General features: G+C 44.6%; 1 protein-coding gene across 3 annotated transcripts in view; it reads left to right on the top strand.

Annotated features, from left to right (window-relative positions):
* The window catches only part of RIN2 (Ras and Rab interactor 2), a 175,333-nt gene that overhangs the window by 3,228 nt on the left and 147,895 nt on the right, over positions 1-24,210 (top strand). The window lies entirely within an intron of this gene.

Raw genomic sequence — 24,210 nt, 5'->3', positions numbered from 1 at the left:
TTAAAAGAAAGTTTGAGATCAACTTTTTAGGAAACCATTTATGCTCCATGGGGAAAAAAACATTTCTTTCCAGTGCCACCTATTAGAAATTGCTACCCTATAATTCTACAGTATACATGACCATTTAACGAACTTTGCATCATGAGCAAGGATTATTAACCAAGAAACTGTCATAAGGACACAGGATTAAAACAATATCATATTGGTCCAGGAAAGTCATAGATGTATGGAAATGGGCAAGGATTGTGAAATATTGTAGTTTTGTACGAACACTGTATGGCGCTACCATTTGATCACTGCATGGCTGTTTTATTTATGCTCTATTTTCTCACCTATTCTATGTTTCTGTCACTCTAACAACAGTTTAGGGAGGTCTCTACCTGATTTTTGTCCTAAAGTCTTTCACAGACTTGAGGTTCTGGTTCTGATTTGTAAGGCTACGTTCACACGATCAGTATTTGGTCAGTATTTTACATCAGTATTTGTAAGCTAAAACCAGGAGTGGGTGATAAATACAGAAGTGGTGACTTGTTTCTATTATACTTTTCCTCTGATTGTTCTACTCTTGGTTTTGGCTTACTGATGTAAACTACTGACCACATACTGAATGTGTGAACGTGGCCTAATTCAGTAATACTGAAACATAGAGCTAATATGTAGCACTGGTATGAAGCATAATCCACATTTCCTTGGTGGTCAGTTGGATGTATTTCTTTATCAGAAAGACAGGAGCTTTTTACTGAAGGTAGTCATTCATTTGGCCATATGTCTCTCTGCACAACTGCATGGTTACATCATGGCCTACAAGAATAATTGGCATTGTGTGATATCAGGTCATGATATGTCTGGGCTCCAAAAGCTGAAGTCACCGTCTAGCTGCAGGATAAATTCAAGCACAGACATTTATTTAGCTGCAGCACAAAAATTATCCCGCCGGCAGTCCTGCCTCATCTTCTCACTAATATATAAAGCATCACAACTAGGTTTCATAGTATAGAAAGATGTTTAGGGGCCTAATACGAGCAATTCCACCAGCAACATGCAAAACTAAACTGGCTGAGGGTCAGTTAAAAAATGAAGGATTGTGCTAAGTGGCTAATAAATATTTTTTGGCTGAGCACAGATGAAAATCTCTAACCAAAAAGCACCCGGACTCATAAGATTAAAGAGGTTGTCCACTACTTTACCTGGATATGTCATCAATGTCTGATCGGTTGGGGTCTAACATCTGGCACCCATGCCAAACCTGCTGTTATCGGTGGCGGCCGTTGGAAGTAGTCACTTGCGGAGCTGGCCGTCTTCTGATAGTGGCCACTGTAGGGTACTACATATCCTATTGATTTGAATAGGAGGCAGATGTGTAGTACCAAGCCTCGGCCACTATCAGAAGACGGAGCAGACCCGCAAGTGAGTACTTCCGGTCGCCACCACCGATAACAGCTGATTGGCAGGGGTGCCGGGTGTTGGACCCCGACTGATCAGGTATTGATGACCTATCCTAAGGATTGGCCATCAGTGTAAAAGTAGTGGAAACCTCTTTAAGTTTAGATTTGATTTCGGTGGGATCGACTGACCATCTAGTTTGTATTGGGCCAGGGTTACCAGCTTCACTATTTAATTTTTTCTGGACAGTTTATCAAAAAATCACAGACAGACAATATTTTTTAAGGGCACATGGGAAATCCATAATAAATCATTATGGTTACAAGTGATACATGTCTACACCCTAGAATTCTGATCTGAGACATCAGATGAATTCACTGTAAACTATAAAATGCTGATAATTGTAATCAAAATAATCTGTATAAGTTTCAAAACAGCAAAGCAACTTCAAAACGGACCCCTTAAATGTTTCTTACGGACAGGGCAGAAATGTTACCTATTTTACAGGCTGTCCTGGAATCTCTGGACGGTTGGCGACCCTTATGGGGGCCTGCCGCCTTCGCTCACTGGCGATGTCAGTAGATCTGACTGCTGGATGTTCAGCAGCCGATATTTTTTTTCGGCACAGAGACAGGCTCTCTAGTGAAGAACGAGAAATACATGTCAGAGCCGAGTGTTCCTCTGTGTCGTGAGAGATGGCTTGTACGTTGCTCGACCGGCAGCTATGTACTATGAATGGCCGGCTTAGCGGATGTCACTTTTGGTAAATTACTGTCCGCCGTTTGACATTGTGTATGATTTTTCGATTGATGTTCAGCCAAAATAGTTGATCATAGTCATTTCGGCCAACATTTCACTTATGTTTTTTGACAATTGAAAGAATCGAGAGTCATTGTTAGCATTTTAGTGTTCCAACAGTAAAAGCTTCATAGACAACAGTGGATTCCTTGGTGCCTCGGGCTTGGGGGATTTTTTTCTAGCTTTCATTTAATTGATGCACCTTTCTAGCAGTTCACCCCTTAAGGAATGTTAATTTCAGGTAATTACATATTAATTTTACAAAGTATGCAACATTAAAACCAATTTCCTGTGAATATGGAAATATGGATAACTTGAAATTTGCCAACCCCAATTTTATCCGGATATTCATAAATTAATTTGGAGCTGAACATTGTTAGTATGAATACTTTGCACGGCGTGAGGGAAGGGTTTGGTGACGCATGAATGAGTTTGTACATTCTTTTACATAACTTATGTGTAGAACATTATTACTCGCATTGGCCCGCAGCAATATCTAAGGAACGACTATGGAAATCATCTGCCCGAAATGTGATGGTGTGATCTCTTCACTGTGTACTGTAGTGAATGAGAACTATGTATTAAAGGCTCATTCAGACCAGTATAAGGCTATGTGCCCACGATGCAGAAATGCTCCGAATTTTTTCCTGAGCGTTTCTGCATCTCCCTGGCAGAAAAAACGCATGCGGATTGTACATGCGGATTGTACATGCGGATTGTACATGCGGATTGTACATGGGTTTTTCCCGCCAGGGATATGTGGATGTGAAGCGTTCTTCACATGCATTTCCACATGCGGGTTGTCAAGAGCTTTCCAAGCGATTTTAGCATCACTTGGAAAGTGCTTGACAACTTGGTCACACTATATAAATCCATGCAACCGGCATGGATTTATATAGTGTGTCCGAAAGAATGTTAAAAAATAAATATATACTTACCTTCTGATGGCCCCCGGTGTCTTTATTCGATGCGTCTCGGCTTGCCGGCAGCTCACGGTACACTGAAAGGACCTGCCGACGTCAGATGTCGCGTGACCCATCACATGACTAAATGACATCATGGCAGGTCCTTGAGTCCACCGCGATCTGTCAGCAAGCTGAAACAAAGACATCGGGGGCCATCAGAAGGTAAGTATAATGTTTATTTTTTATTTTATTCTTTTTTTTACAGGTTCTATGGTACCCGGGTCCGGAGGAGAGTCTCCTGTCCTTCAGACCCGGGTACCATCCACACATTGAAACGCATGTAATCCGCATGTACAGATGCAGTGATGCGGATTCCATGCGTTCCAATGCAAGTCAATGGCAGCGAAAACGCAGAGCTTCCGCAAAACAATTGGTAGTGCTGCATTTTTTCAACAATGATAATCCGCAGCGGAAATTTCCGCAGCATGTGCACATGTGGATTATCGTTGGGGAACATGGCAGACCTTCTACCATGCGTTTTTTTAAGTGTTTCTGCAGCGGAATTGCCGCTGCAGAAACGCTTTAAAAAAGCATCGTGGGCACACAGCCTAATATATGTGTGTGCTAAAATCAGACAGGCCTGGCTTGTGACTCTCCACAAGAAGGAATATTACCCCTTAGATCCCAGTCTTAAGCCTCTCACCTAGCCAAATTAGATCTCATACTTTGCACTGACGAGGGGCAAAACCCCTAAACACTGTGTCTGCAAATTGCGATTTTGGTTTGACTTTTATCCTAAGTCATGTGGCAAGGCTGTTTAAAGGGTCGATATTGACTTTAAGGATTGCTACTTTCAATAGGTGGCGCTAGAGTTCTAGTCCTCTTCATCTCTGAAGAGACAATTTACATATTTAATTTCCCAGAGGAGCATGCAAGGCGTTTAAATCTCCTCACTCTGACATGCCAGGCCTGGCTTGTCAGTCTCCAAAAGGAGAAATGTTACCCTTCGATCCCAGATTAAAATCAGACCGCACACGGACAGCACACTGAGCAATGTTGTTAAATAGGGCTGACCAGATGACAGTTTCGCAGCATCAACTATTCTCTTCCATATATCGGATGTGAATCGCCCCTTCAAGTCTATGGGTGCACAAAAAACAAAATCAGATCCCACTCGGATCATCCGTTTTGCATCCAATTTTTATGGATACATTGCCATAATTAACCTAGGAATACTGTATTTGCGCACATACATTTGAAACTGTTGATGTACAAAAAACAAATCACACATGGATATTAATTACGGATTTCACAAGGATGAAAAAAATGGACACACAGACGACAATATGAATGAAAATCATCCGCTTTTTTCTGGATGAAAATAGGATTATTTTTTCATATGCTCGTCTGAACCTAGCCTAAAAGGAAACTCTGTTTCTATCAGCCGGGATTTAAATGTTAAAACGATATTCACACAGAGTTTTCTGAGGCATTAAAAGATCATGAGTATTTCAAGGAGATTCTATTTCAGGAAACGCTCCTTCTTTTGGGGGGATTTTTTTTTCTCTTTTCCTGAAGCGTATTTCTAAAGAGATTTTGAAGAGTTTTGGAAGAGTTTTTTGTGTGTTTTTGAAGTCTTTTGTTTGGGTACTGCCTAGATTGGAAAGGTTTTTTTCAGGATTTGCATCAAGGAAGTGTCCACTTTTTTTTCACCAAGTGTTCTTCAAAATTTCTTCAGGAGATAAAAAAAAGCTCATGAAAAAACCCTTTATGGGTAAGTGCACATGACAGCTGAAAAACCTTTTAGAAAATGCTCCAAAGAATGAACCTAAGCAATTCTATATAAAAACAACTTGCTTATCATATGTTCAGGGTTTGAATGTCTTTTAACCATTTCAGATTTCTGAAACCACCAAGCAGTTAAAAGAGATGACATGTCCATTCTTCCTTCGTTTTCCACTCGGAAGGCGCTCTGTACTTTACAATACAAGTCACTGAGGAGGCTCAGAAGACGTCCGGGCGTTTTATGGACTGTTTTGCCATAGTTTTTGCTTAATAAAATGCTGGAAAAAATGACTGGAAAATGATAGTAAAAAAAAAAAAAAAAAAAGACTTTACAAAAACGTTAAAAGTTGTCTTCAGTCATATCTTCCAATATCTATGAATTCTGAAACTGACTTTCTTTTTTATGACCTAATATAACCTGCGCTTTATTACATCAGATATTATCTGGAGTTATGTGGAAATTCACACCTTTTATCTGAGAAGTATACAGTCTGTCTGGTACTTAGTTATCCAGGAGTAAGGTTCCATAGGATGGGTTCTCATTGTCAGATTGGTGGGATCCAGCACCCACAGTGATCAGCTGTTATCTTCTCCGGTGGCAGTGTATGGAGCAGGACAGCACAGCTCTGTACTCTTTTGTGGCTGCTTCTGGATACTGCCTATGAGCTCCCGTTCACTTGAATAGGAGGTGATCTGCAATACCTGGCTGCCACCAAAGAAGATAACAGCTGTTCGGCGGGGAGTGCCGATCTGATGTTGATGACCTTTTGTTAGTCCTGGAAAATTGCTTTAACTTCAGAAATTAGGCGTTGACCCAAGAATTTTGTCCGTTCTGGTCAATCTCCTATAAGAGTGTCTACATAGAAGACCTCTAGGATAATATAGTGACCATAATTAATGTAATGATCATTGTTCGCATACTACCAAGTGTCTACCAACACCACACAATACACTGAACCATAACATATTCATTGCATGCAGAACTCCTGCACAGAACTGACATTTTGGAATTATTTGGAGAACTTGCTGATAATCGCATTTATAAAAGATGGATTAATGGTTTCATTGACAAAAGGTGTATTTCCTGGTCTTTAGTTCAGCATTTCCTATTAGTTCTCTTTATAATAATTTGCAATTATAATAATAATATTAGGTCATCTGTAAAGAAATCTGAAATAAGAATTGTGTGTCATCAGCCTAAAGGAGGGGTATGGGGGATGGGTTCCTGATGGAATAGGATACCAACCCCCATTAGATAAGCATTAGGGGACTTTTCTATTGGCAAGGGTCATTTAGATTGACAGGGGGTCTCCACTCATTGTTCTCACTTCACATGCAGCAGTGGATCAGCTGTTCTCTGGTTTTATCTCAGATCACTGTAGGGTTGACATTACTGATTGGCGAGAGGCATTCTTATAAACTAAACGCTGCCTCGATCTATTCAAAGCCACAAGCCACTACAAAGAAGGGCTCTTCTCTTGCTCTGGGGGACCGGTCATGTCTGTGCATTACATGGACAACCTACTGATTTAATGAAAGTAAGTGTAAGGATCTGAGTTTGTGGGTTCTTAATAATCACCTAGGCAGGTTTTAGTAAGTGGGTAGCTCCTCACAGTAAGTAATGTTTAATTTCTCCTGTGGGGGCGCTCTAGGGAAACTGGATACTTACTAAGCGCAATCCTCTATACAGGTGATGAAGTGACCCAGCAGAGGGACAGACTTTTACCCATCATCAGGGAATCCTTCTAACAAAAAGGGACTGTTTAGAAATTGAAAACAGAGTGTATACATATGATTTTTTTTACTTACAGTGCCTACAAGTAGTATTCAACCCCCTGCAGATTTAGCTGGTTGACACATGCGGAATTAACTTGGCATTGTGACATTTGTACTGTAGATCAGCCTGGAAGTGGGAAATGCACTGCAGCAAATTTTTTTTTTTTTTTTTTTTTTAAAACGTTAAAAGTTAATTCAGAGTGTCATTTATTATTCAACCCCTCAAACCACAAGAATTCTGTTTGGTCCCCCTAAAGTATTAAGAAGTAGTTCAGGCACCAAGAATAATGAGCTTCACATGTGTGGATTAAAGATCTCTTTTGCCAGCCTTTTCTGACTATTTAAGACCCTCCCCAAACTTGTGAACAGCACTCAGACATGGTCAACATGGGAAAGACAAAGGAGCATTCCAAGGCCATCAGAGAGAAGATCGTGGAGGGTCACAAGGCTGGCAAGTGGTACAAAACCCTTTCCAAGGAGTTGGGCCTACCTGTCTCCACTGTTGGGAGCATCATCCGTAAGTGGAAGGCTTATGGAACTACTGTTAGCCTTCCACGGCCTGGACAGCCTTTGAAAGTGTCCTCCCGTGCCGAGGCCAGGCTTGTCCGAAGAGTTAAGGCTAACCCAAGGACAACAAGGAAGGAGCTCCGGGAAGATCTCATGGCAGTGGGGACATTGGTTTCAGTCAATACCATAAGTAAAGTACTCCACCGCAATGGTCTCCATTCCAGACGAGCCCGTAAGGTACCTTTACTTTCAAAGCGTCATGTCAAGGCTCGTCTACAGTTTGCTCATGATCACTTGGAGGACTCTGAGACAGACTGGTTCAAGGTTCTATGGTCTGATGAGACCAAGATCGAGATCTTTGGTGCCAACCACACACGTGACGTTTGGAGACTGGATGGCACTGCATACGACCCCAAGAATACCATCCCTACAGTCAAGCATGGTGGTGGCAGCATCATGCTGTGGGGCTGTTTCTCAGCCAAGGGGCCTGGCCATCTGGTCCGCATCCATGGGAAGATGGATAGCACGGCCTACCTGGAGATTTTGGCCAAGAACCTCCGCTCCTCCATCAAGGATCTTAAGATGGGTCGTAATTTCATCTTCCAACAAGACAATGACCCAAAGCACACAGCCAAGAAAACCAAGGCCTGGTTCAAGAGGGAAAAAGTCAAGGTGTTGGAGTGGCCTAGTCAGTCTCCTAACCTTAACCCAATTGAAAACTTGTGGAAGGAGCTCAAGAATAAAGTCCACATGAGACACCCAAAGAACCTAGATAACTTGGAGAAGATCTGCATGGAGGAGTGGGCCAAGATAACTCCACAGATCTGTGCCGGCCTGATCAGGTCTTATAAAAGACGATTATTAGCTGTAATTGCAAACAAGGGTTATTCCACAAAATATTAAACATAGGGGTTGAATAATAATTGACCCACACTTTTATGTTTAAAATTTAATAAAATTCAACTGAGCAACATAACTTTTTGGTTTGTAAGATTTATACTTCTGTTCATAAAACCTACTCTCGTTTGCAGTTTGAAGGCTCTAACTTATTTGCATCTTATCAAACCAGCTAAATCTGCAGGGGGTTGAATACTACTTGTAGGCACTGTATATTTAGGCCTCATTCAGACATCTGTGTTTCTTGTTCTAGCAGTGTCTTTTACGATTGATAAGACAAGTACCTATTATATCCTATGAAGCGGATCACATGTTCATTTACTTGCAGACTGATAGTCCACTAAAAAAAGAGAGGAGACATATCCGTTTATGATTTTTCACAGGTCAAAGTCACCCATTCATTGTCTATGGGTTCAAGAAAAAATCTTGTACAGCCAAAGACTGGTTTTCTCATGCAAAAGAAAGGTTGACTATTGGGAAGCCTGAACGGCACTCCATCATTTCAGGCCCCTCGGGTGACTAGTCCAAGATAAATTTCCCAGGGGCTTCTCCCCGCCCAGCTCCCCTTGAGTGACAGGTCTCTCCTTCTACACACACAGTTATACAAGGCCTCCGGTGCTGGCGCCATTCCAGTGGTCTCAGCACTCACGGTCCTGGGGCTCATGTGCACACATGAGCGCTGCGCCGGATCAGCGCTGGCGTCACTGTCCCCGCCTTCGGACTTATTAACCATCAACAGGAAGCCATGGCTGTGGCTGCGCTCTGACTTCCCCTTGATGTTTGATTTGTCCGAAGGCGCGGGGACAGTGACCTTGATTGGGCGCCGGGCTCACATGTCATGACAGCCTCACGGGAGCCCTGGAAACACGAGTGCAGACACCGCTGGAAAGGAGCCGGCACCGGAGGTGAGTATAAGATTTTTATTTTAACATGAGTAATGAGAAGGGGTTGTCCAAAATGATTCTGCTGGTGTCAGTAATGTATTCTTTGCATGTGTAGGTGACTCATCCAGTGAATGGATGAGACTAGGGCATGTTGTGATTTTTTTCATACAGACTGTTGATCCGTGTGGAAAAATGCTCATGTGATCTAACACATTGATTAACATTGGTCCATGTGCTGCCCGTGTGCAGTTTTCCACTAGGACAACAGTTGAAGTGAGAATACATTTGTGTTAACGTACTCCAGGATTCATCCATTTTTTCCCCCATCCTTCACCCCCAATGCATACAACATGTAAAATAGTAAGATTGGGACAGGACAGGCCTTGGGGTCTAGGAAGCAGCCGTCTGTATTAGAAACCTTTTTGCTCTGCTCTCTGTCAAAGCAATCCAGGACAACCAAGCCAGTGTCTTTTAGATATACTTTGCCCTTTAACCCTTGTCAGCTGAAAATTAAAGTGTCGCCGCCATCAGTTTCATTTTTTTCCCATTAAAGAAGTTGTCCACTACTATCTAAAATGCCCCCAATGTATTTAAACTGTGGAGAGAAGTCTTTCTGTAATTACCTTGTGTGTTCTTTATTGCCTGTGAGCGGCGCTATCGCTGACCTCTGATGTCACGTCAAGTTCCAGCTGCAGTTTGGCATGACCCAGTGACGCGCTCCCCCTGATTGATGGGCTGTGGGCTGGGTTTCCCCGAGAGTCACAGCCCAGCATCCACCGCGCACTTTTACCCTCCTACATTCATTGGGAAAGCGCACGGTGGATGGAGGGCTGTGACGTGTGCGTCACTGGGTCACGCCTCACTTGACGTGACATCAGTTAAGGCTGCAGCCAGGGGTCACGTGATGTCTGTAAGTGGTCAGCGATAGCGCCGCTCACAGGCCATAAAGAAAAAGCAAGGTAATTACAAAAAGACTTCTCTCCACAATTGAAATACATTGGGGGCATTTTAGATAAAAGTGGACAACCTCTTTAATCAATAGTACACGTGAAAATTACCAGCTTCTTTCTCTTCCTGGTCTGATCATTCATTCTCAAAAATCTGCATTCAGTGAAGACAGATTATTACATTACTGAGATAGGAGATGGCAGTTGGTGCTTATAAAATTCTACGGAGAACTGTAACTGTCATTTCAGGAGAACTTGCAACAGAATGCCTGTGTCTGCCTCCAGCTGCTCCTCTTCCCCTCCCCATAGAATTTTAAAAGCACCAACTGTCATCTTCAATCTCAGTAATAGGAAAATCTGTCTTCACTGAATACGGATTGTACCCAAGAACTAAGAGTAAAAGATCAATCCTGGGGAAGAGAGAAGCAGATTGCTCTGATAAGAGTTGCTTATTTTCATGTGTACTATTGATTTATGCAATAAAAATTAACACGATGGTTACTCTGTTAAGAGTGCAGAGAGAAGGTGTTTTCTTTGCCGAATATGAACTGCTAGCGAGGAAGGTTTCGAAAATTACTAGTCTCCTAATATAGTGATAATGATGAGCCGTAATCTTGGGATTACTTTTTCTAGTCCTCATGCCCGGACATATGCAGTGATTTCTTTAGGAAGTTAGGAGAGGCACCAATTACAATAATATGACAGATTCATGTAATGTTCGACAGATCAAAGCCCTTAGAAAGCCGTGATCTGTTTGTGAAGTGCAGCAATAACACAATGTGTTATACTGACCAACAATACATAAAAGTAAGCATAAAAGCCGTTCAGACGTCTCCTTTAATGGGACAATAAACCTTCCTGCGTTTCCTGTGCAGTGAAATACAATCTGGTGTTTCTCATGTGCTGCCGTTTCAGGCCGCCAAGAGACCGACTATAGTGGGATTTTTGACATGAAGTCCAAAAAACTGGCTGTCCCTATTGTAACTCCAGTTTATTGTGTATGTCTCCAGTACATTGCTTCACTTGTGGGGTTCTGATATTACCTGCTCTTTTAAAATACTAAAGTTTACACAGGACAATGCACTGCCAAGAACGATGGATAATCTTTTGTGCTGCACTAAAGATCATTACTCCCAATGAATGAACGTATCTTTGGACAATTCTAACCTGAAGAAGGGTTATTTGACAATAAAGCTGGTTATAAAGTGTCGGGACTCCAGCTATCTATATGGGGAAGCCTGGTAGTAAGTTTCCCTTATTAATTACACAGTAGTTATTCAAATAATGACTTGACTGTGTAATGCAGGACAGAACAGGTAACTCCAGAGAGAGAAACACTCAATGTAAGGTCTCCCCACTCTGAGGGTGCTTCCACACTGCATTCAGGCACCCATTCAGTGGCTCCATCGGGGCTTATATGTCCGAACCCCACCCCGCAATACGGGATTCGGGCATATATGCCAACAGAGCCGTAGACTATAATGGTGCCGACAGATTGAACGCATATCCCTGAATGCTGTCAATCAAGATGGCCATGTCGATAATCATGTACATAAAATAGAATAGAAAAAATCTACAATAAGAAAAAAGTAGACAAAAATAACATGTAGGTATATACATTTCCTTTAAGAGCCATGTGTGGCACAGAGTCTGTCAGTTGCTTACTGTTGCCCTGGTATATTATTCCATAGATCTATACATACATACTGGTTGAGTGGTGATGCACTTTAAGTGAATGCAGTTTTTTTTAGACCAGTTTCTTTTTTGACAGCAGCGTTGTGCTAATGTTATTCTGACAAAAGCAGTCACCTTGGTCATGTCATGCAGCATTTTTGGGCGTGTATGCCTACTGGAGATGGACACCCAGGCACAGTCTACTACATCAGAGAGTGTACGCCTCCAGTAGGCGTACACACCCGAAAGTGATGCACGTCAGAGTGCACGTTCGCTCTGTCGGTACCTTTATAGTCTATGGACCTGTCGGCGCATACGCTCGAATCCCGTTTTCTGGGAGGTTCAGACATAATCCCCGACGTGAGCCATTGAACGGGTGCCTGAACATAGGGTGAAAGCAGTTTGAGAGATGAGGATCCCGAAGAGGGAATTATAATCTATTAATTCAGAATTTTTTTAATAGGATATATGACGTGAGTTTCCTAAACTCCTTTAAAGTGGGTTTTCCGGGACTAATTTATTATTTTTACTATGGGCCTAAGAACTAACAGGCTGGTCACTACCTTCCTGTTGTGCTTGGTGCTGATCTCTTCTGGCTCAGAGCGGTCACAGACTATTCCTGCCGACGATTCTGTGGCTTCTGCTGACGTCACGTCTGCAGAGAAGTTGCTTCTCTTCTGCTCTGCTCTGTGATGGGGCATGACTGCCTATGTCAAGCTGATTGACAGCCAACTCGCCGCTGCCTAACTGCGGGAGGCTGGCTGTCAATCAGCATAACGCCGGTGTCAATCAGCATAACGCCGGCAGTCATGCTCTGTGGACAGAGCAGACCGGAAGAGGAAGAACCACATTGTTGACGTTGAGCAGCAGAATTGCTGACCAGAGCCTGCGCTGGGTAGAATTGGCAGGTAGTTAGCATCTACCTGGCTGTTAGTTCTTAGCCCCATAGTAGAAAAAAAAATGAATCCCTGAAAGCACCTTTTAGGAAGTGTCCTTAGGATACGATTTATGAATCAGAGAAAGTTGCTTTCATTTTTACAATTAAATCTGCAGGAATTATTCCAGACACAAGTATTAGAAGTTTCTCCTTCTTATGATATAGGTAATGGTGGGGTGTGTGTCCTGAGGTCCAATGTTCTGTGATCACCATCAACTTCTGTGATTGATAGGCAAGCCTTGGTCTCTTCAGCAATGTGCTTGGGGCTTTTACAGAAGAATATTTCCTTCAAATTAAACTTTTTTTTCCGATTGAGGATGCTGTTTACATTAAAGACCTCATCAAATAAATTTTTGTTTTGGAAAAGTTGGTATTACATGGCGCCTCTCCACTTAGATTCTGAGCTGGGCCTTCCCCCCCTATGACATCATTATCTCCTAATAAGACAAATCACAATGACCTATGCACGGAGTATGCCCACAGCACAGAAGTCATTGAACATCTCCAGTCTATTGTTTCCTAATGTTCTATAAGGTGACTGTTAAACTTGAAGTAATCCTTTAATGGATATAGGACTAAAAGGGGTTAATTGGCTATGACAGGTTGATTAGGAGTAGCTGAATGGCTGCTCACCATATCGCCACCCCTGGGTGAGTGAGTCCCACTGGGTAAATTGAGAGCTGTTTGTCTCACACAGGTTGGATGTATGGAGGCTGTAGATCTCCTGGATTGAGTGCCTTTGCTAAAGGACATAAAAGCTGGACTCTAACCCAGGTGGGCTAACCAGCACTATTGTATGGACTTTTTATTTTGTGTTTTACCTTGTGCCGGCCAAAGGCTGTATTTAAGTTTTCTGATTAAGTGGTTTATGAGGATTGCAATAAACCAGCCGGGCTTTAAATAGAAACGGATCCTGTGTCTACCTCTTTAAGAATCCGAGTGAGTCGACCTACTACCACAGTTCATATAGCTGCCATTAAGCATATCCCTGAATGCTGTCAATCTAGATGGCCGTCTTGATAAACATGTACAGAAAATAGAATTAAAAAAATCGACAATAAGAAACAAAGTAGACAAAAATAACATGTAGGTGATACATTTCCTTTGAGAGCCACGTGTGGCACAGAGTCTGTCAGTTGCTTACCGCTGTCCTGGTATATTATTACATAGATCTATACATACATACTGGTTGAGTGGTGATGCACTTTAAGTGAATGCATTTTTTTTAGACCAATTTATTTTTTGACAGCTGCATGGTGCTAATGTTATGCCGACAAAAGCAGTCACCTTGGTAACCCTTATTTCTATGTCCATTGAAGTGAAAATTGCAATTACGTTGCATATTTTTGGCACTTGACGAATAAAAGAAAAATGTCAAATTAGAATGTGCAGAGAAGGCCGGCACCATAGCAGATTCTCTGGCGTTAGGAAATTGCTGCTTTGAGCCTCAGGTATCTTACTTATGGCACAGCCGCTGATTGTTTTCACACAAGCCCCTAAGGCGGTTTCAGTTATTGGTATTTTACACATAAATGAGTCTTTGATTCCCACGATTGCTTCTCTCCTTCTATTCCTGCAGTCTATTTGCAGCTCAGAATTTGTACTCTTCTTATATCTCAGCTAAATTTAGCTGAACCCGTCCCCTTATAAGTCTCCATGCTTGTAATTAAATGTGTAATAAAAGAAAAATCTTAGATCACCACGTTCCTCTGCTTCTCATTGAAGAGGAGTCTCTAATATATCATAGTCAGAAGTATATTCAGTTGGCTCTATATTAAAGCAAGCCTGTCAGCTCAAACTATAGCCTCGAAGGGGACATAGCCCCTATAAAAGTCGCACTTTTAAGGTACATTTACCCTGGCCACTTGTCGTGATCATGTGTTCCTAGGAAGTCTTGTTTCCCTATAATCAGTCAGTGTAAACAGGTTGGCAATCACCTGACGAATGAGCAAACCTCTTGTTCATCAGGTGAAATGATTTTTAAGATTGTTTAAAAATCATGATTCTAGGCAGCACATCGTCCTGTGGAAACAGGATGTGCTCCTGAGAGAAATGACAACCTAATGATTAATTACTCATCATTTTGTGCAATCACTGGATCTGGTCAGCCTCTGTACCCCTGCTCCCCTCCGATGCCACAGATGTGAACCTGCCTTTACTTACAGCCTAGGAGAAGACACAGCTCAGACCAGAATTGGCATCATGCAGTTTGTTCCGAACTGTCAGAGCACACCACCCCTCAAGCAGGAAGCCACAATCTTCAGGAGCACACCACCCCTCAAGCAGGTTGCCGCAGTCTTCAGGAGCACACCACCCCTCAAGCAGGAAGCCGCAGTCTTCAGGAGCACACCACCCCTCAAGCAGGTTGCCGCAGTCTTCAGGAGCACACCACCCCTCAAGCAGGAAGCCGCAGTCTTCAGGAGCACACCACCCCTCATGCAGGAAGCCACAATCTTCAGGAGCACACCACCCCTCAAGCAAGATGCCGCAGTCTTCAGGAGCACACCACCCCTCAAGCTGGATTCCGCAGTCTTCAAGAGCACACCAGCCATCAAGCTGGAAGCCGCAGTCTCCAGGAGCACACCACCCCTCAAGCAGAATGCCACAGTCTTCAGAAGCACACCACCCGTCAAGCAGAATGCCGCAGTCTTCAGGAGCACACCACCCCTCAAGCAGGAAGCCGCAGTCTTCAGGAGCACACCACCCCTCAAGCAGGAAGCTGCAGTCTTCTGGAGCACACCACCCCTCAAGCTGGAAGTTGCAGTCTTCAGGAGCACACCGCCCCTCAAGCATGAAGCCGCAGTCTTCAGGAGCACACCACCCCTCAAGCAGAATGCCGCAGTCTTCAGGAGCACACCACCCCTCAAGCAGGAACCTGCAGTCTTCAGGAGCACACCACCCCTCAAGCAGAATGCTGCAGTCTTCAGGAGCACACCACCCCTCAAGCAGGAAGCTGCAGTCTTCTGGAGCACATCACCCCTCAAGCTGGAAGTTGCAGTCTTCAGGAGCACACCGCCCCTCAAGCATGAAGCCGCAGTCTTCAGGAGCACACCGCCCCTCAAGCAGGAAGCCGCAATCTTCAGGAGCACACCACCCCTCAAGCAAGAAGCCGCAGTCTTCAGGAGCACACCACCCCTCAAGCTGGATTCCGCAGTCTTCAAGAGCACACCAGCCATCAAGCTGGAAGCCGCAGTCTTCAGGAGCACACCGCCCCTCAAGCATGAAGCCGCAGTCTTCAGGAGCACACCACCCCTCAAGCAGAATGCCGCAGTCTTCAGGAGCACACCACCCCTCAAGCAAGAAGCTGCAGTCTTCAGGAGCACACCACCCCTCAAGCTGGATTCCGCAGTCTTCAAGAGCACACCAGCCATCAAGCTGGAAGCCACAGTCTTCAGGAGCACACCACCCCTCAAGCATGAAGCCGCAGTCTTCAGGAGCACACCACCCCTCAAGCAGAATGCCGCAGTCTTCAGGAGCACACCACCCCTCAAGCAGGAAGCCGCAGTCTTCAGGAGCACACCACCCCTCAAGCAGAATGCTGCAGTCTTCAGGAGCACACCACCCCTCAAGCAGGAAGCTGCAGTCTTCTGGAGCACATCACCCCTCAAGCTGGAAGTTGCAGTCTTCAGGAGCACACCGCCCCTCAAGCATGAAGCCGCAGTCTTCAGGAGCACACCGCCCCTCAAGCAGGAAGCTGCAGTCTTCAGGAGCACACCACCCCTCACCACCCCACCACCCCTCAGGAGGCAGAGGAGCAGCGCGCTCCTGAAAACATATAATGAGACAATCCCTTTAAGGAATTGGATTTGCAATTACTTAAATGAATTGCTTCAATAACTTTAGCTAAACTGCATCAATAACCACAATATAAATATTTAAGGTGGAATGATCTGTGAGATGTAAAAAACCTTTGTTTCTGACAAACTCTACACGACCGAGGCAAGACGTTGTTTGATCAATAATTCCTTTTATTGCGTTTGGCAGGAAAGCAAACTTTAGTGATGAGAGGCAAAACTGTCGGAAATAATCAGCAAAACACTAAACCGATTAAAGATGAAAGGGATAAGGTTATCTTCTTGACGAGCCCTGTGATCTTCCCAGTCAGGCCGAGTTCACACACTCACAGTCTGTGTGCTGAAAAGATGCAAAAAGCTGTCACACTGGTGTCATTTGTGTTTGCTGGAGGACCAAGGATGACTTCCCGAGGAAATACAACCCGCTGAGACAAAGGAGAACACATCAAAAGTTCTTCTGCACAATACAGAATAATAGGGCAGATTGTAGCATTAGTGAAGAAGTGTTTCCATAATTTTAGAAACTAGATGGACTCTTAAAGGGGAGGTCTAGTTTAGAAGACACTGTTCGAAATATGAAAATAAGTTGCATTACACCGACTTGTATTGTTCCATATTCCCTGTGATTATGATTCAGGGAAATAAAGCACCTGATATCAGGTCCATTGCTGATTTCATGCAATAACTGGAGTGTAACGGGACTCCACTGTAAACGCGGACTGAAGGGGTATTTACTGCAAGATAATCATTAAAAATGATCGTTTTATGATTATCTTGCCATGTAAACAGCAAAACGCTTGTTCGTCAGGTGAATTAATCTTTTATGCAGTCTAAAAGATTATTGTTCTCAAACAGAAATCGCACTGACAAGAACAATGGCAGCCTATATGACCTGAGCCATCTAGTATACTTTAGGTTGCCTGGGTAAAAAGTTTACTGATACGTGGTCTTTTCGTGCCACCAGTCCATCTGTGTAAACAGACCCTTAGAAGTGAAAGTCCCAGGGATTAGGTTTAGTCTGCATAATTTAGATTGTACCTCCAGAATACCACTATAATCAGGTTAGTTTGCTTTTGTAGCAGTTAGGCTATTTTCACATGTCCAGATCGGTTAGAATGGATCCAGCTGAAATCCGTTGTCAAAAAAGTTGTGCAGACACAACATTTGTCTGTTTTTCAAAAACTGATCTCTTCTAGATCTGTTTTTTTATCATTGAATTTTATGGACAACAAATATGGTAGTCAGCCATCCGTTGTTCAACCATTTCTAATAGATCCCTTTTTTGCTTGCTGGATCCATTAGAAATGGAAGACAACAGATGCCTAATTAACACATCCGTTGTCTATAGACTTCAATGTTAAAAAAACGGAACCAGTAGAGATCAGTTTTTGAAAATCGGAGTAAAAATTTGTGCCTGTACAATTTTTTTGCCAACGTATTTGCTGCTGGATCCTTTCTAACGGATCATCACTGGACATGTGAACATAGCCTTACCTGGTAGACCAGCAGCTAGAGTCTTTGCTAAGCCAAGGGGTCTCTCTCCATATTGAAAAGTCCAAAACCCCTAGGAAATCTGTCAGTCAGAAAGAAGAACTACATACTGGGCTTGCTGTAATTTTGTTAATTTCACAGTTTTATCTGCTGCAGCTCTGTTAGTCTTCTCACTGATGAACTCTGTCTACAACTGGCCATACATATTTGATGGCTGAACAATGCTTCATCCGATCATTCAGCTGACTCTGCCATACATGGGAGTGCTCACTTGGCCAAGTGCTCGTGTGCTCTCTATAAGAAAGCCGCTGACACATCGGTCAATGGTTTGTCTTAGGGAGAACAATGCAATTGGCAGTCCAAACAGTACATGCGCCATTAACATTTCTACTGACCATCAGTCGGCCAGCGCTCCCCATACACATTAGACAGTTGGTCAAACCCATAGATATGAGCAGGTTCAGCCAACATTAGTGTAATGTATATGGAGGCTTTAACCCCACTCTCACCATTGAGTAACAGCTCTCTGCCTAAATTGTATTTTTCCCAGAAAATATTGCAATTACACACATTTTGTTATACACATGTTTATTTCCTTTATGTGGTCACTTTGTTCTGCATACGAACATGGGGAGGGAAATTCTGCTTTGCTAATAGATAGAGAAATTTCCAAAATTATTAACCACTGCTCTGACCAATTGGAAACTGATGGTCATTATTATTCTTATGTTTGTCTTTTAGTTTTAAATGGTATTTAAATGATTGAACCTGCCGCATACAGATTTTCTGTACATGAATACTTGAGTTTTGAAGTTGGAGGGCTTATTTGCCTTGGCTTGTAATGAAAGTCCAGGTTCATTTGTTATGCAGCAACCACAGAGTTCCTGGTGAGACCCTACATCCGGCATGTCAGCATGGTCGTGTTATTTTACAGTCTGTACCTCTCAATTAATATTACATTGAAATAATTCTGTTGAGAGGGGATTCAGTATTCCATATCCTAGACCAATGTAATGGAGTAAGCATCCCACACTATATATAGTCTGCCTTGTTATTAAAAAGTTTGTTTGAGAAATTTTAAAAATAATTTGAAAAGCTGTTAAAATATTAAAAACAATGCCTGTTATTCCCCTCTGACACTCTAGGACCGCCACATATGCCCGCATTTTTGAGGCCACTGATTGGCTGCAGGGGTCATATGGATATATGGCACGTCATCGCTAGAGAAAAATAAACAAAGACTAGTGGGGATGACTGGTGTGTCGATACCGGAGCGCCAAGGATTGAACTGATAAAGGCCTCCATACACACTGATAAAAATTGGCCGAACCTGTCAATATTGGCGTGATTGGCCGCTGGTCTAATGTGTAATGTGTGTGGAGGCTTCCGGGGTCTACCTTTTATATATGATGTTGGGGGAGAAAAGGAGTCGGCTATTGGAAGTTGAACTTCTTATGGTTTTGTTTGTAGATGAGCACACTCATGAAGAACACAGTAGTGCTGAGCCGATAGCCATCTAATGTGTATGGGGGGCTTTAGTGTTCTTAGCCCATTAGTTATAATATAAAGTATAAGTGATAAGTTGCGGTTGGAGTGGGTCTAACTGCTGAGACCCCGATTGATCCTGAAACGGGTCTCTGAAATGGTCCGTTTGAAAGGAGCAGTGGTGCACAGAAAATGTAGCGCCCCGAGGGTTCGGTCGCTATAGAGGTATTGCATCTCACCCAGATGTGTGATATCTCACTTCCAGGTAAGGATGGAGTGTGGCTCAGGACCCTAACACCCACATGCACTACACCACATTTCCGGGGGGCAGGGCGACAATGCTCCCAAGAGTGAGCACAACTGCCCCTGTCCCTGGCTAGAGTGGGGGGAGGGAACACCTAGAAAGGGGGAACCTGGTAGTGTGTGGGTGGGGAGAGTAGATTCTGGGTGCACTGAAAAGAGGAGAAGAGAGCAGAGAGAGAAGGAGGCTGGGAGCAGGGGCTCTGTACGGGCTCTGCTCCGCAGGGAGGCCAAGTCTCTAGGCTTGAGCCTAGAGAAGAGAAGAGCTGCTGAGTTCAGTCAGAGAGGAGAGAAACGGAGGAGGCTCCAGGAGTGGAGTGAAGGGACCCCAGGGGTGCGGACCGGCCAGTCGCCACCATACACCTGCCGCTACCAGAGTAGGGGGGTCAGGCCAAGAAAGGGAACCGGATCCCTCATCTAGTGGAGCAGAGCAACTACCCTCAGCTAGTAACCGGAGGCCGTGGCATTGCACGTGTTATGGCCCCTCACTACACCTGTTAGGAAGGCACCATATAGGGCCCAGGGAAACGGAACATACGTTTGCCTGCCAAGGCCCGAGGCAGCTGGACAGAAACTTGGTCAATTGTGGGGTACGACGGGCCAGAGAAAGGACATACGAAGGGGGTCCTGAAAAGCATTCCAAAGGTACCTGGGAGTTGGCTGAGCCCCTCACCTGGTGAGCACAGTACGACGTGGGCAGCCATTACCTGCAGAAGTGGCTTGGAGTGTAAAACTGTGAGTAAAGACCCTGGACTGCATCACTGGACTCTGAGTCATTACTGTTGCTCCCGCGCACTATCACCCTCACCATCTGCACTCACTGTCCTGAGGCTATACTCCTCCTGTGGGGAGTTATACTACCCTCTGCTGCGCACACAACATCAGCCTCAGCTTTCTGCCCCGCAGCGGCGGTTCTCAGTGACCGTAATCCACGGGTGGCGTAGTCGGACATTTCAACACTAAAAACCAAGTAAACAGATCCTCCACTGGTTTGACCACCCTGAGCCACGGGACCGGGTCGCCGCCACGGAGACTACAACCCCCAGCATTTACAAGGCCTGGCTCCGGGTATCCCCACTGCCCAGGGGGCGCGTCAAAAGCAGGGCATAGTGGTTGGCTTTTTTTCGTCAGTTATGTAGACAATGCAGTTTGAAGCATTTCAGTTTCTTTCTCTTCTGTCGGTTCCCGGGGCGAGAATGGTATATTTTAGATCTGTGCCTTTGGGGGGTTTTATATCCGTGGAGGATCATTTTGTGTGAAAACTACTATAGCTTCTACTACTTTTCACACACGGATTATCACTTCACTTTTCTTCACTCCACTATAGCAAATCTAGAGACACTTCCAAAGTCGTACAGCTGTCAGGAGAGAATTAAAGAGAGAAAAATTATGAAAGAAAGACTTTTGTAATGAAAACATCCATAATCTGCATCAAACCCGAAGTGTATGAACCAATCCTCGCTTCCTGTAACATAGCACCATTTTAGTGCAGTTTTCTGGGTTTATTTTTGACTCAACTCTGGTTTGAGCTAAAAAAATCCCATGCAACCCTTTATTAATTTAAACCCAGTTCTTCCTAGCTCTGTTGATGATGTACCCCCACAACCTAAGAAATGAATCTCCAATTTTGGAACTTTCCACCCTTATTTTGCAAAGAGCAGACAAATTCAGAGCATAACAGCTGAAATGATTGCATGGAGCTCTATTATAGAGCTCAACAATGAAAAATTCCAACTAGACTATGATGTCAACTGAGGATCGCAGCGCAAATTTTTGTCTCTAACTAAAAAGTCTTGTTTTTTTATGCTCCATGGAGGTTTATTGAGGCCTCATTCAGACGTCCGAAACTCTCGTGCAAGTGCTATCCGTACCTGTGATAGTCTAAGAACCCATTCACATGTCCAAGTGGTCCGTTGAGAATCTCAGAGACACGTCCAATTTTGACCCAAGGGTTGGATCAATATTGGCAATGCAAGTCTATGGATCCATCAAAAAAATCGGATCACACTTGGTCAACATCCAAGTGCAGTCCGATGTTCATGGACTGTCAGAATGGAGAAGGCGGAGAAACCATGAAAAAAGCCGATGCCTGAATTAGGCCTTAATCAATAAGATACCTTCGTCGAGAGCCTTTAGCGTTTACATATTTGTCGGTTTTACACCCATGGTAAAGCATAGCATGGACCATTGGCATTGATAAATCTCTCAGAACTTGCTGTCTTGTCGGTAGTGAGGCCCCTCTTGGGATGCACTTGTTTTCTCATCTGCTCCTTCTGTGCAGAAACAGTTGTCATTACTTAACCATATGGTGGGAAGAACAGGTGAAAGAGTCTATGGTCATCTGATCACTTGTATGAAAATCCCTGACAGCGTGCACATGGCTTGGTGTATGGCAGTGTGATTAGTGTACAAATTGACAATGCAATTCCATAAAATTGCAGCAACGGGACCCGGTAAGTGCTGGAATATCTGACAATCTGGGTTGAAAAGAAGCAAAAGAAACCTGCCAGAAGAAAGCACAAACGTCTACTCAGGTCTTGGGCTTATACTATAATATATCATGTTTGTGATTAGGTATAACGTGTACACTGGTAAAGTTGCCAATGTTTGTGCTAACCATGTGTAAGAGTGGTGGACTGTACTGTTGTGTCCCTACCCCTGAAGACACCAATCGTGCTGTTCTGTGTATTACATTGTGAATGGTGTCATTAGGTTGTAGATATATTCTGTAATGTATAATGAATATGATATGATAAGTATTACAGGTGTAACCTGGTTAATGTATCGTGGTGAACAAGTATTGTTAGTATAATAGGCATGGGGTGCAGTACGAATACAGGAAGTACAAAGTATAAGACAAGTGATATAATACATAGCTTAGGTTTTAGGACCAAAGGATAAGATAGACTTTGGTAAACAGTATGAATGTAATATGTTTAATATATGCAAATGCAATGTGAAGTGTTTGTAAAAGTATATCTGTCAGCTACGGACATAGGGACAGACATAGTTAAGGTTCAGGACTAGCCCATAGTGGGAGGGGAAAGGCCCAGTAAAAAGGGAATGCTTCCTGATAGCAGATCAGATAGGGAAGTACAGTAACCAAGTCAAGTTCAAGGGCAAGTATCTATCGTTCGGGGCAGTAGGAAGCCTTAATCCCTTGCAGACATTCCTGCAACGTCCAGAGTTCAAGGCTCGGTACAGGTACTAGGAGGAGTGCCTTATCTTCTGGCTTACAGGGGACAATGGACGAGGAACCGCATGAAGGGAAGGTAAGGATCCCGGGTGCACTGCGGGACTAGATGGGAAATCACTGGGGCTGACAGGAGCAGTAAATATAGGGATAGTCCAGGAGGAACGGATAGTAAGGGTATGTGCACACGGTCAGGAATGCCTGCGGATTGGACGCAGCGCACTTGCGCTGAGTGCAATCAGCAGCAGCCAGGTGTTAGAGCATAGTGGATGGGATTTCAAGAAATCCCATGCCCACTATGGGTCTCTGTGCTCCTGCGGCTCAACCGCGGAGACGGACATGTGGCGCTTCTTCACAGACCCACAGTATGTCAATTTCTCTTGCGGAGTCACTAGTCTCAATGAACAAATACGGATTCACCTGCGTGCAGTGCTTTGGATTCAGCATAAAGTATACTGCGTTCAAAGCGCTGCCAGAAAGGATCGTGTGCACATACCCTAATACTGAAGATCAGGGGCGAAACTACCGCCCGTGCAGCCGGTTCATTGAACGGGGGCCCCGAGGGAGAGCGGGCCCCTCCAGCCTCCAGCAGGGCCGCCATCAGGGCATGACTGCCCTGACTCCAATATGGGGCCCGGCCGGTAGGGGCCTCCTCGGAGCCCCCCCCTCTTGTGCGTCTCTCTCCTCATGGGGCCCCCAGCCCCATGCTAAGCGCCGGGTCCGGGACATCTCAGCGCTGCGCTGCTCTGCTGCGGCAGCGCCTTTATGATTCCCCTGACTTCGGGTCATGTGACCGCGCCGTCACATGACCGGAAGTCAGGAGAACCTGGTGTCAGCGATTTGGACGAGCGCCAGGATTCTGCAGGGATCGCATGGGGGTAAGTATAACAAGTTTTTTTTTTTTTTTTTAATACAATTAACTAGGAGTGGGGGGGAAATGGGAGATGCACATGGGGGGGGGAAATGGGAGATGCACATGGGGGGGGGGAATGGGAGATGCACATGGGGGGGAGGGGAATGGGAGATGCACATGGGGGGGGAATGGGAGATGCACATGGGGGGAATGGGAGATGCACATGGGGGGGAGGGGAATGGGAGATGCACATGGGGGGGGAATGGGAGATGCACATGGGGGGGAATGGGAGATGCACATGGGGGGGAGGGGAATGGGAGATGCACATGGGGGGAATGGGAGATGCACATGGGGGGGAAATGGGGGATGCACATGGGGGGGAATGGGAGATGCACATGGGGGGAGGGGGATGAGAGAGGTGCACATGGGGGGGGAATGGGAGATGCACATGGGGGGGAGGGGGATGAGAGAGTTGCACATGTGGGGGAGGGGGATGAGAGAGGTGCACATGTGGGGGAGGGGGATGAGAGAGGTGCACATGTGGGGGAGGGGGATGAGAGAGGTGCACATGTGGGGGAGGGGGATGAGAGAGGTGCACATG

This window comes from Phyllobates terribilis, unplaced genomic scaffold (assembly GCF_046119375.1).
Source record: "Phyllobates terribilis strain yellow unplaced genomic scaffold, ASM4611937v1 Scaffold_3__8_contigs__length_932513732, whole genome shotgun sequence".
Taxonomy (NCBI): domain Eukaryota; kingdom Metazoa; phylum Chordata; class Amphibia; order Anura; family Dendrobatidae; genus Phyllobates; species Phyllobates terribilis.
Note: the sequence above shows the minus strand (reverse complement) of the source record. Positions and strands in the feature narration are given on the sequence as shown.